The sequence below is a fragment of the Pecten maximus genome, chromosome 2 (genome assembly GCF_902652985.1).
Source record: "Pecten maximus chromosome 2, xPecMax1.1, whole genome shotgun sequence".
Lineage (NCBI taxonomy): Eukaryota > Metazoa > Mollusca > Bivalvia > Pectinida > Pectinidae > Pecten > Pecten maximus.
In genome coordinates this window covers 23,308,947-23,322,591 of record NC_047016.1, presented here as the reverse complement: position 1 = coordinate 23,322,591, position 13,645 = coordinate 23,308,947, and the positions used below count along the sequence as shown (strand labels likewise).

General features: G+C 36.8%; 1 protein-coding gene across 2 annotated transcripts in view; it reads right to left on the bottom strand.

The window, feature by feature from the left end:
• LOC117321551 (tripartite motif-containing protein 3-like) overlaps positions 1–13,430 on the bottom strand; it is a 54,888-nt gene extending 41,458 nt beyond the window's left edge. For both annotated transcript variants that reach the window (XM_033876000.1, XM_033876001.1), the window contains exon 1: positions 13,141–13,430. The gene's annotated coding sequence lies outside the window, so the exon portion shown is untranslated. The remainder of the gene's footprint in view (positions 1–13,140) is intronic.
• Between the last annotated feature and the right edge of the window lie 215 nt (positions 13,431–13,645).

The following is a 13,645-nucleotide window of genomic DNA, read 5'->3' as shown; positions in this document are numbered from 1 at the left end:
TAACACACCAAACTACATCATAGTATAACACACCAAACCACATCAAAGTATAACACACCAAACTACATCATAGTATAACACACCAAACTACATCATACTATAACACACCAAACTACATCATACTATAACACACCAAACTACATCATAGTATAACACACCAAACTACATCATAGTATAACACACCAAACTACATCATACTATATCACACCAAACTACATCATAGTATAACACACCAAACTACATCATAGTATAACACACCAAACTACATCATAGTATAACACACCAAACTACATCATAGTATAACACACCAAACTACATCATAGTATAACACACCAACTCCATCATAGTATAACACACCAAACCACATCATAGTATAACACACCAAACTACATCATAGTATAACACACCAAACTCCATCATAGTATAACACACCACACTACATCATAGTATAACATACCACACTACATCATAGTATAACACACCAAACCACATCATAGTATAACACACCAAACTACATCATAGTATAACACACCAAACTCCATCATAGTATAACACACCAAACTACATCATAGTATAACACACCAAACTACATCATAGTATAACACACCAAACCACATCATAGTATAACACACCAAACTACATCATAGTATAACACACCAAACTACATCATAGTATAACACACCAAACTACATCATAGTATAACACACCAAACTACATCATAGTATAACACACCAAACTCCATCATAGTATAACACACCAAACCACATCATAGTATAACACACCAAACTACATCATAGTATAACACACCAAACTACATCATAGTATAACACACCAAACCACATCATAGTATAACACACCAAACTACATCATAGTATAACACACCACACTACATCATAGTATAACACACCAAACTACATCATAGTATAACACACCAAACTACATCATAGTATAACACACCAAACTACATCATAGTATAACACACCAAACTACATCATAGTATAACACACCAAACCACATCATACTATAACACACCAAACTACATCATAGTATAACACACCAAACTACATCATAGTATAACACACCAAACTACATCATAGTATAACACACCAAACTACATCATAGTATAACACACCAAACTCCATCATAGTATAACACACCAAACTCCATCATAGTATAACACACCAAACTACATCATAGTATAACACACCAAACTACATCATAGTATAACACACCAAACCACATCATAGTATAACACACCAAACTACATCATAGTATAACACACCAAACTTCATCATAGTATAACACACCAAACTACATCATAGTATAACACACCACACTACATCATAGTATTACACACCAAACTACATCATAGTATAACACACCAAACTCCATCATAGTATAACACACCAAACCACATCATAGTATAACACACCACACTACATCATAGTATAACACACCAAACCACATCATAGTATAACACACCAAACTCCATCATACTATAACACACCAAACTCCATCATAGCTAAAAACAAGGAATATCTTTAAAAAAGATAAACGGCATAGTTTTAATGCTGATGGTTATAATGTAAAACTGCTGTTGAAATAAATCAACGAACTAATGCGTTTCAGCACGGATAACAAAATTATATCAGTTTGAATCATTTTTGGTGATGATAAGACTGCATTTGAATCAGGAATATAATTTTATTAATGTGTCACATGAAAAGATACATCCACTTATTCAGCTTGAATTCAATCTTAACTTTGTTTCGTTTTTAACTGCATATTTGCATTTTGCACTTACCGCTACATTGACCAATCATATACTTCATCGTGAACAGTTACGCCACCTGTCGCGTCATATCCGGGAACAAAAGAATATTATACGGCTATGCCGAAAAACCTTACACTAAACTACGTAGTAGCAAAACACACACAACAACAATACTCCTAGAGCACACAAATACCTACGTCACAACAATCTACACAATAACCTTAGTCATAACATCCCATACAAAAGCATACGTCAAAACAATCTACACAATAACCTACGTCACCACAATCCACAAAATAACCTACGTCACAACAATTTACACAATAACCTTAGTCATAACAACCCATACAATAGCATACAATCTACACAATAACCTACGTCACCACAATCCACAAAATAACCTACGTCATAACAATCCACACAATTACCTACGTCATAGAAACAATCTACACAATAATCTACGTCATAGAAATAATACACACAATAGTCTATGTATTAACAATCCTCACAATAACCTACGTCATAACAATCGACAGAATAACCTACGTCACAACAATCCAAACAATAACCTTCCTAATAACAATCATAACAATAATATACGTCATTGTAATATATAACAGTTCATACCGACTGATATTGACAACAAACCATTCATTTTGTTGGTAGTCAACTTTTACGATTATATGTTGCTGTGTAATTTAGAATGAGAGATTTAAGAAATGGAATCATCTTACGTACACAATTGCTCTTAAATTAATATCCCTATCATCATAATTGACTTAATGGTTGCTTCGAATGGGTCTTTAGATTTCTTCTTTGATATTCCATTGCACAACCCAATGACTCAACAGACGTACGATCAATATCATAATAATGCTTTACTAAATCAACATTCCGTATGTACGAAGCAAACGTTTTGGTAATGTGTTATGTTTACACAATTATTGTTCCTTAATTAAACGAGCGTGTCCAATTGTTACCGAGCTTGATTCCTACATAAAAACATACTTATTCGTGCTGATATGTCAATAGTTACAAATGATTCATTTCAACTATTTTGGAATGTAATCATCTTAATTGCAGTAGATATTATCAGTTAGAAATGTTGAAATGCAAGAATTTCATTTAAGGTCTATAACTGTAAAGGGAAACTGTAACAGTGTCATTTGAATGAATACTCTATTATGTTCTGGCATATTGTATAGGGCCTAACAGCCTTCTATTTGTCTTATTGTGACTAGATCCTCTCCGGTATGCTATTAAATCAATTACTACTCATGTCTAAATCCAAACAAGTGTTAATGGTATCGAACTGCGCAGTTTTCTGTCATAGACAAATCAGCAAAAAATGTAGATATCATTTGAAAGTATTGCGTAAATGATGACTAAAGTAACTGCGCATGTCCGCTTTGGTAAGTAATTGGATATTAACTGCGTTGTCCCTTGTGCCTTAGAAAATTACGGGGTACCATAGCTACTTCTAAATCTGACCTTTCTTTGTGAGATTGACAGACAAGGCTAGTATAGAGATGTACTACGAGAGATATTTAACTGTAAGATCACACACAAGGCTAGTATATAAATGTATTACGAGATATATTTAACTGTAAGATCACACACAAGGCCAGTATAGATGTGTATTACGAGAAATATTTAACTGTAAGATCACAGACAAGGCTAATATAGATGTGTATTAAGAGAGATATTTAACTGTAAGATAACAGACAAGGCTAGTATAGAAATGTATTTCGAGAGATATTTAACTGTAAGATCACACACAAGGCTAGTATATAAATGTATTACGAGATATATTTAACTGTAAGATCACACACAAGGCTAGTATAGGAATGTATTACGAGAAATATTTAACTGTAAGATCACAGACAAGGCTGGTATAGAAATGTATTACGAGAAATATTTAACTGTAAGATCACAGACAAGGCCAGTATAGATGTGTATTACGAGACATGTTAACAAGGTTTTATCCAGGATATGGATGGTAAAGCGATATTACGAGAGATATTTAAATTTAATCCATGACGTGGCTGGTATACTAAACCTAATATATCTGGTAATGCATTTCTATAATAGTTAAATTGCAGACAAGGTTAGTGAACGAGGTTGAATTACAGACAAGGTTAGTGAACGAGGTTGAATTACAGACAAGGTTGGTGAACGAGGTTGAATTACAGACAAGGTTAGTGGACGAGGTTGAATTACAGACAAGGTTAGCAGGCAAGGTTAGTGAACGAGGTTGAATTGCAGAAAAGGTTAGCAGACAAGGTTAGCAGAAAAGGTTAGCAGACAAGGTTAGTGAACGAGGTTTAATTACAGACTAGGTTAGTGAACGAGTTTGAATTACAGACTAGGTTAGTTAACGAGAATGAAATTACAAGCAATGATAATACAGAGATATTACGAGAGATATTTAACTAATTGATTTCCGGACTAGGATAGTAAGGAGATGCATTACCAGAGATGACTAACGCTAATACATAATATTACATCTCTGTACTAGATATGTCTGTAACCAAGTTAGATCAGGGCGTGTAATTAAGGTCGATACAAACCTTGACGCTAACAGACGAAACTTGATTCATCATTAAAAGACCAGATAATCATCTCATCGTTTTGTTATATATATTTCCAAGAAAGACATTGTAAACATGTTTATTTACATTTAAAGCAATATTTTAGCAAACTTTTTTCCTTTCACTTACAAAGAAATTTGAGCAAACTGTTCTTCATTGACCTTTTCCATACGCTATTTAAGGTTAAGCTTGACCAAAATGTTGTTCTGTAGGAAAATATATTTGTTGTAAATGTTGTTTTCCTTGAAATACCATGTAATCATATACCAGTCAACTGGCCTAACCACGTGATGGCGAGTAAGCTCGCGCCACGGTTAATGTAACCCGTCCATTAGTCAACAAAGACCGTTTTAGGGCGACATCGCGTGCCTATCCCTTTGAGACTACGTTTAAAAGAGGATGCCTATGTAGTATAGATATAGAATCGGATCAATGTAATTACCCCCGGCCAATGGGGGAGCGAACGGATGGTAGGATAAAGATGGTTAATCCTAAATACTAAAGTCATTCATTCCACTGTATCTGAGTAACTTCATCGTGGCCTAAATACCGAGCGATGTGATTAGCAAGAGAGAGTCAATGACGATCAGATCTCCATAATTCGGTCAGTTTGACTGAAAGTTTCGTGTTTGTTCTAGGTTTGTAGATACGTCGTGTTAATTGACAATCAAATATCTTTCCATTTCCTAAGGAGTTCAGTTTTTCCCTTAACATTCACTCAGTTCCATTAACATTCTCAAGTTTCTCCGTAAAATTCGGTCAGTTCCATTAACATTCTCAAGTCTCTACGTAAAATTCGGTCATTTCCATTAACATTCTCAAGTCTCTACGTAAAATTCGGTCAGTTTCATTAACATTCTCAAGTCTCTACGTCAAATTCGGTCAGTTTCATTAACATTCTTAAGTCTCTACGTAAAATTCGGTCAGTTTCATTAACATTCTCAAGTTTCTCCGTAAAATTCGGTCAGTTCCATTAACATTCTTAAGTCTCTACGTCAAATTCGGTCATTTCTATTAACATTCTCAAGTCTCTACGTAAAATTCGGTCGGTTTCATTAACATTCTCAAGTCTCTACGTAAAATTCGGTCAGTTTCATTAACATTCTTAAGTCTCTACGTAAAATTCGGTCAGTTCCATTAACATTCTCAAGTCTCTACGTAAAATTCTGTCATTTCCATTAACATTCTCAAGTCTCTACTTAAAATTCTGTCATTTCCATTAACATTCTTAAGTGTCTCTGTAAAATTCTGTCATTTCCATTAACTTTCTTAAGTCTCTACGTAAAATTCTGTCATTTCCATTAACATTCTTAAGTCTCTACGTAAAATTCTGTCATTTCCATTAACATTCTCAAGTCTCTACGTAAAATTCTGTCATTTCCATTAACATTCTTAAGTGTCTCTGTAAAATTCTGTCATTTACATTAACATTCTTAAGTCTCACCGTAAAATTCTGTCATTTCCATTAACATTCTCAAGTCTCTACGTAAAATTCTGTCAGTTTCATTAACATTCTCAAGTCTCTACGTAAAATTCGGTCAGTTCCATTAACATTCTCAAGTCTCTACGTAAAATTCTGTCATTTACATTAACATTCTTAAGTCTCTACGTCAAATTCGGTTAGTTTCATTAACATTCTCAAGTCTCTACGTAAAATTCTGTCATTTCTATTAACATTCTCAAGTCTCTACGTAAAATTCGGTTAGTTTCATTAACATTCTCAATTCTCTACGTAAAATTCTGTCATTTCCATTAACATTCTTAAGTCTCTATGTAAAATTCTGTCATTTCCATCAACATTCTTAAGTCTCTACGTAAAATTCGGTCAGTTCCATTAACATTCTTAAGTCTCTACGTAAAATTCGGTCAGTTCCATTAACATTCTCAAGTCTCTACGTAAAATTCTGTCATTTCCATTAACATTCTTAAGTCTCTACGTAAAATTCGGTCAGTTCCATTAACATTCTTAAGTATCACCGTAAAATTCGGTCAGTTCCATTAACATTCTTAAGTGTCTCTGTAAAATTCTGTAATTTCCATTAACATTCTTAAGTGTCTCTGTAAAATTCGGTCATTTCCATTAACATTCTTAAGTCTCTACGTAAAATTCTGTCATTTCCATTAACATTCTTAAGTCTCACATTAACATTCTTAAGTCTCTACGTAAAATTCTGTCATTTCCATTAACATTCTCAAGTCTCTCCGTAAAATTCTGTCATTTCCATTAACATTCTCAAGTCTCTACGTAAAATTCGGTCAGTTCCATCAACATTCTCAAGTCTCTCCGTAAAATTCTGTCATTTCCATTAACATTCTCAAGTCTCTCCGTAAAATTCTGTCATTTCCATTAACATTCTCAAGTCACTCCGTAAAATTCTGTCATTTCCATTAACATTCTCAAGTCTTTCCGTAAAATTCTGTCATTTCCATTAACATTCTCAAGTCTTTCCGTAAAATTCTGTCATTTCCATTAACATTCTCAAGTCTCTACGTAAAATTCGGTCATTTCCATTAACATTCTCAAGTCTCTACGTAAAATTCTGTCATTTCCATTAACATTCTCAAGTCTTTCCGTAAAATTCGGTCATTTCCATTAACATTCTTAAGTCTCTACGTAAAATTCTGTCATTTCCATTAACATTCTCAAGTCTCTCCGTAAAATTCTGTCATTTCCATTAACATTCTTAAGTCTCACCGTAAAATTCTGTCAGTTTCATTAACATTCTGAAGTTTCTACGTAAAATTCGGTCATTTCCATTTATAGCCTCATACCTGTCCTTAAAATTCAGTCAGTTCCCTTTTCAAGGATATGCATTTTAAGGTACAACTATTTTATTTCATACATCCTTTATCTGTTTTTTCCGTTATTCAGTAATTAAGAGGTTGATTGATATGTCTGAAAATGTGCTATACTTATTAAGGGAGGTCCAATGATCAAAGTTGATAAAGAACTTGAAATACATGTAGACTGTAACTAATTCTCAAAACCCTGTGACTGATATCACCATTTTTGACAAAGAAAACAACCTTTCCCATAACACTATTCACCGTATGTGAGCAGTATACACGAACTACACATACATACAATAACACATAGACCCGCGAATCACAGGATACCAATAAACATTCATCATTTGGTAGAACTCAAGTAGTACCACCTAGTCGATACCACATCATCTATCTCTTACAGAATATCATTCTAGAATATCAAATATGTCTCCATTTTGAATTATATTTTCTTTGAAACAGTCTTCATTGAACCATCAGCCCATTGAGTTTAGGAATGGAATTGGAGTTAGAGTGAATTTGAATGGCTCTGGAATCAATAATTCAAGGAAAAGTATGGTGATATGGTTCGCCCCACAAGTCTTGTATGAGCTCAAACATAGGTAGTATTAAATATTTACCCACTACAGCGGTATACAAACCGTACTATTCTCCATACCAATGTACACATCAAATAAAGCATCTCTAATGTTTACTTGTTAAAGCCAGAGAGGACAAAACTTTGATATAAACACACATGTTTGTCGTCATTGCTACTCCTCTATTATATGGCTCTATGACTATAGGTACTCATTTGAGAGACAATTAAAACTGTATTATCACACAGGGATGTGTACATACTTCTCGGGTCATTCAGAGACGGAATGGTCAACGATTTCTCGTTGTCATGGCATCATTGGACTTGGGTGACAATGGGTGAATATTACTGTAATCAAGTGTTCAAAAAACATTACCAATGAGTCTGTAACGAAAGGACGTCTGCTGTTAATGTCAGTATAAAAATAAAATGAAAGTGTCCATAGGTTATCAACAGACTAAACTCTATACAGGTTATATACAATCAAACCCAAGTACAGGTTATGTACAGTCTAACCCAAGTACAGAATATATACAGTCTAACCCCAGGACAGGTTATATACAGTCTAACCCCAGTACAGGTTATATACAGTCTAACCCCAGTACAGGTTATATACAGACTAACCCCAGTACATGTTATATACAGTCTAACCCCAGTACAGGTTATATACAGACTAACCCCAGTACAGGTTATATACAGTCTAACCCCAGTACAGGTTATATACAGTCTAACCCCAGTACAGGTTATATACAGTCTAACCCCAGTACAGGTTATATACAGTCTAACCCCAGTACAGGTTATATACAATGTAACCCCAGTACACGTTATATACAGTCTAACCCCAGTACAGGTTATATACAGTCAAACCCCAGTACAGGTTATATACAGTGTAACCCCAGTACAGGTTATATACAGTGTAACCCCAGTACAGGTTATATACAGTCTAACCCCAGTACAGGTTATATACAGTCTAACCCCAGTACAGGTTATATACAGTCTAACCCCAGTACAGGTTATATACAATGTAACCCCAGTACACGTTATATACAGTCTAACCCCAGTACAGGTTATATACAGTCAAACCCCAGTACAGGTTATATACAGTGTAACCCCAGTACAGGTTATATACAGTCTAACCCCAGTACAGGTTATATACAGTCTAACCCCATTACAGGTTATATACAGTCTAACCCCAGTACAGGTTATATATAGTGTAACCCCAATACAGGTTATATACAGTCTAACCCCAGTACAGGTTATATACAGTCTAACCCCAGTACAGGTTATATACAATGTAACCCCAGTACACGTTATATACAGTCAAACCCCAGTACACGTTATATACAGTCAAACCCCAGTACAGGTTATATACAGTCTAACCCCAATACAGGTTATATACAGTGTAACCCCAGTACAGGTTATATACAGTGTAACCCCAGTACAGGTTATATACAGTGTAACCCCAGTACAGGTTATATACAGTGTAACCCCAATACAGGTTATATACAGTCTAACCCCAGTACACGTTATATACAGACTAACCCCAGTACAGGTTATATACAGTCTAACCCCAATACAAGTTATATACAGTCTAACCCCAGTACACGTTATATACAGACTAACCCCAATACAAGTTATATACAGTCTAACCCCAGTACACGTTATATACAGACTAACCCCAATACAGGTTATATACAGTCTAACCCCAGTACACGTTATATACAGACTAACCCCAGTACAGGTTATATACAGTGTAACCCCAATACAGGTTATATACAGTCTAACCCCAGTACAAGTTATATGCAGTCTAACCCCAGTACAGGTTATATACAGTCTAACCCCAGTACAGGTTATATACAGTCTAACCCCAGTACAGGTTATATACAGTCTAACCCCAGTACACGTTATATACAATGTAACCCCAGTACACGTTATATACAGTCAAACCCCAGTACACGTTATATACAGTCAAACCCCAGTACAGGTTATATACAGTCTAACCCCAATACAGGTTATATACAGTGTAACCCCAGTACAGGTTATATACAGTGTAACCCCAGTACAGGTTATATACAGTGTAACCCCAGTACAGGTTATATACAGTGTAACCCCAATACAGGTTATATACAGTCTAACCCCAGTACACGTTATATACAGACTAACCCCAGTACAGGTTATATACAGTCTAACCCCAATACAAGTTATATACAGTCTAACCCCAGTACACGTTATATACAGACTAACCCCAATACAAGTTATATACAGTCTAACCCCAGTACACGTTATATACAGACTAACCCCAATACAGGTTATATACAGTCTAACCCCAGTACACGTTATATACAGACTAACCCCAGTACAGGTTATATACAGTGTAACCCCAATACAGGTTATATACAGTCTAACCCCAGTACAAGTTATATGCAGTCTAACCCCAGTACAGGTTATATACAGTCTAACCCCAGTACAGGTTATATACAGTCTAACCCCAGTACAGGTTATATACAGTCTAACCCCAGTACACGTTATATACAGACTAACCCCAGTACAGGTTATATACAGTGTAAACCCAGTACAGGTTATATACAGACTAACCCCAGTACAGGTTATATACAGTCTAACCCCAGTACACGTTATATACAGTCTAACCCCAGTACAGGTTATATACAGTGTAACCCCAGTACAGGTTATATACAGTGTAACCCCAGTACAGGTTATATACAGTCTAACCCCATTACAGGTTATATACAGTCTAACCCCAGTACAGGTTATATACAGTCTAACCCCAGTACAGGTTATATACAGTCTAACCCCAGTACACGTTATATACAGTCTAACCCAAGTACATGTTATATACAGTCTAACCCCAGTACAGGTTATATACAGTGTAACCCCAGTACAGGTTATATACAGTGTAACCCCAGTACAGGTTATATACAGTGTAACCCCAGTACAGGTTATATACAGTCTAACCCCATTACAGGTTATATACAGTCAAACCCCAGTACAGGTTATATACAGTCTAACCCCAGTACATGTTATATACAGTCTAACCCCAGTACAGGTTATATACAGTGTAACCCCAGTACAGGTTATATACAGTGTAACCCCAGTACAGGTTATATACAGTCTAACCCCAGTACACGTTATATACAGTCTAATCCCAGTACACGTTATATACAGACTAACCCCAATACAGGTTATATACAGACTAACCCCAGTACACGTTATATACAGACTAACCCCAGTACAGGTTATATACAGACTAACCCCAGTACACGTTATATACAGACTAACCCCAGTACAGGTTATATACATTCTAACCCCAGTACAGGTTATATACAGTATCTGAACCCAGTGTAGTCCGAGGTCGGGTCATTTATAACTAAACCAAGTACAATGTATAAGTTAAATACAAAATCTAGGCCTACATAATTACATTATATTTTAGATATATTTCTAACTGGTAAATGCTTCCGTTATGATAATATGTGATCCATATGCTGATTATTTCGCGTGAATTCCCCTTCGCATGTGTTACCAATAAATCATATTGATGGCACATATAATTATTTTCTGATCTGTGTCATCAGGAGGCTATGAGTGATCACAGGTTCACATAGTCATAATGGCAGTAAGAGGGCAAATGTGATCACAGGTTCACATAGTCATATGGCAGTAAGAGGGCAAATGTGATCACAGGTTCACATAGTCATATGGCAGTAAGAGGGCAAATGTGATCACAGGTCCACATAGTCATAATGGCAGTAAGAGGGCAAATGTGACCACAGGTCCACATCGTCATATGGCAGTAAGAGGGCAAATGTGATCACAGGTCCACATAGTCATAATGGCAGTAAGAGGGCAAATGTGATCACAGGTTCACATCGTCATATGGCAGTAAGAGGGCAAATGTGATCACAGGTTCACATCGTCATATGGCAGTAAGAGGGCAAATGTGATCACAGGTTCACATAGTCATATGGCAGTAAGAGGGCAAATGTGATCATAGGTTCACATCGTCATATGGCAGTAAGAGGGCAAATGTGATCACAGGTCCACATAGTCATAATGGCAGTAAGATGGCAAATGTGATCACAGGTCCACATAGTCATAATGGCAGTAAGAGGGCAAATGTGATCATAGGTTCACATAGTCATACGGCAGTAAGAGGGCAAATGTGATCATAGGTTCACATCGTCATACGGCAGTAAGAGGGCAAATGTGATCACAGGTCCACATAGTCATAATGGCAGTAAGATGGCAAATGTGACCACAGGTCCACAGAGTCATAATGGCAGTAAGAGGGCAAATGTGACCACAGGTCCACAGAGTCATATGGCAGTAAGAGGGCAAATGTGATCACAGATCCACATAGTCATAATGGGAGTGAGAGGGCAAATGTGATCACAGGTCCACATCGTCATAATGACAGTAAGATGGCAAATGTGATCACAGGTTCACATAGTCATATGGCAGTAAGAGGGCAAATGTGATCACAGGTCCACATAGTCATAATGGGAGTGAGAGGGCAAATGTGATCACAGGTTCACATAGTCATATTGGCAGTAAGAGGGCAAATGTGATCACAGATCCACAGAGTCATATGGCAGTAAGAGGGCAAATGTGATCATAGGTTCACATAGTCATACGGCAGTAAGAGGGCAAATGTGATCACAGGTCCACATAGTCATAATGGCAGTAAGATGGCAAATGTGATCATAGGTTCACATAGTCATACGGCAGTAAGAGGGCAAATGTGATCACAGATCCACAGAGTCATATGGCAGTAAGAGGGCAAATGTGATCACAGATCCACAGAGTCATATGGCAGTAAGAGGGCAAATGTGATCACAGGTCCACATAGTCATAATGGCAGTAAGATGGCAAATGTGATCACAGGTCCACATAGTCATAATGGCAGTAAGAGGGCAAATGTGATCATAGGTTCACATAGTCATACGGCAGTAAGAGGGCAAATGTGATCATAGGTTCACATCGTCATACGGCAGTAAGAGGGCAAATGTGATCACAGGTCCACATAGTCATATGGCAGTAAGAGGGCAAATGTGATCACAGATCCACATAGTCATAATGGGAGTGAGAGGGCAAATGTGATCATAGGTCCACAGATCATAGGTCCACATAGTCATAATGGCAGTAAGAGGGCAAATGTGATCACAGCCCAGCGGCGCTTCAGGATTGGAGAAAGAGGCCAAATAACAAACAGAGAAATCGTCCTATAACCTGTATACTGCTTGAGGTAAAAGTCGACCAGAAGGCCATTGAGAAGAGTAAAGGAAGCCGGTACAATTTACCTTAAGCTAAAAGTAGCCCCTGTCTCATCGATAGTACGACCAGATGTAGTTATGAATGGTAGGTGGACATTCCAATTGTAAAAATGTACTTACGAAAGAGGTGTGAGTAAGGTGAGCCTTCCCAGCCGGATGTAGTCCAGTTTACGTTCACTTCCCTGCGTGTACAAATACAACTGTACTGTCGATATCACCCATTCCTCCGTTGCTTGTGCATATAGCCCTTTTATTTATGCCCCAGTGTTCATGCCTTTGCAGTCGAAAGACATCCGTATTGATTTTTCCTCGGTCCTAGTCTACGTTTGGTATTGCTGTACCGTGCAATGTAGTCTCGCGCTGCAGCGCTCACTCGTCCTGTTACGTTCTATCTCTCAAGCTTGTCTGACTATCAGCCGAGCAGTCCGTCGTGATATCACTGAAGAAATTCTACCACTGAAGCGAGTTACTCCAGATAGTAGTATGGCTTATTTAATAAATCGGATATTTTCCAATGGATGTTGTTTGAACTGAGATCGAACTACATTTACCATAGTGTGGCTGTAGCCTTGTGTCATTGATTCGGAAACGAGTGGCATTGGTTGTGCTTTACTTAATTGCGGCA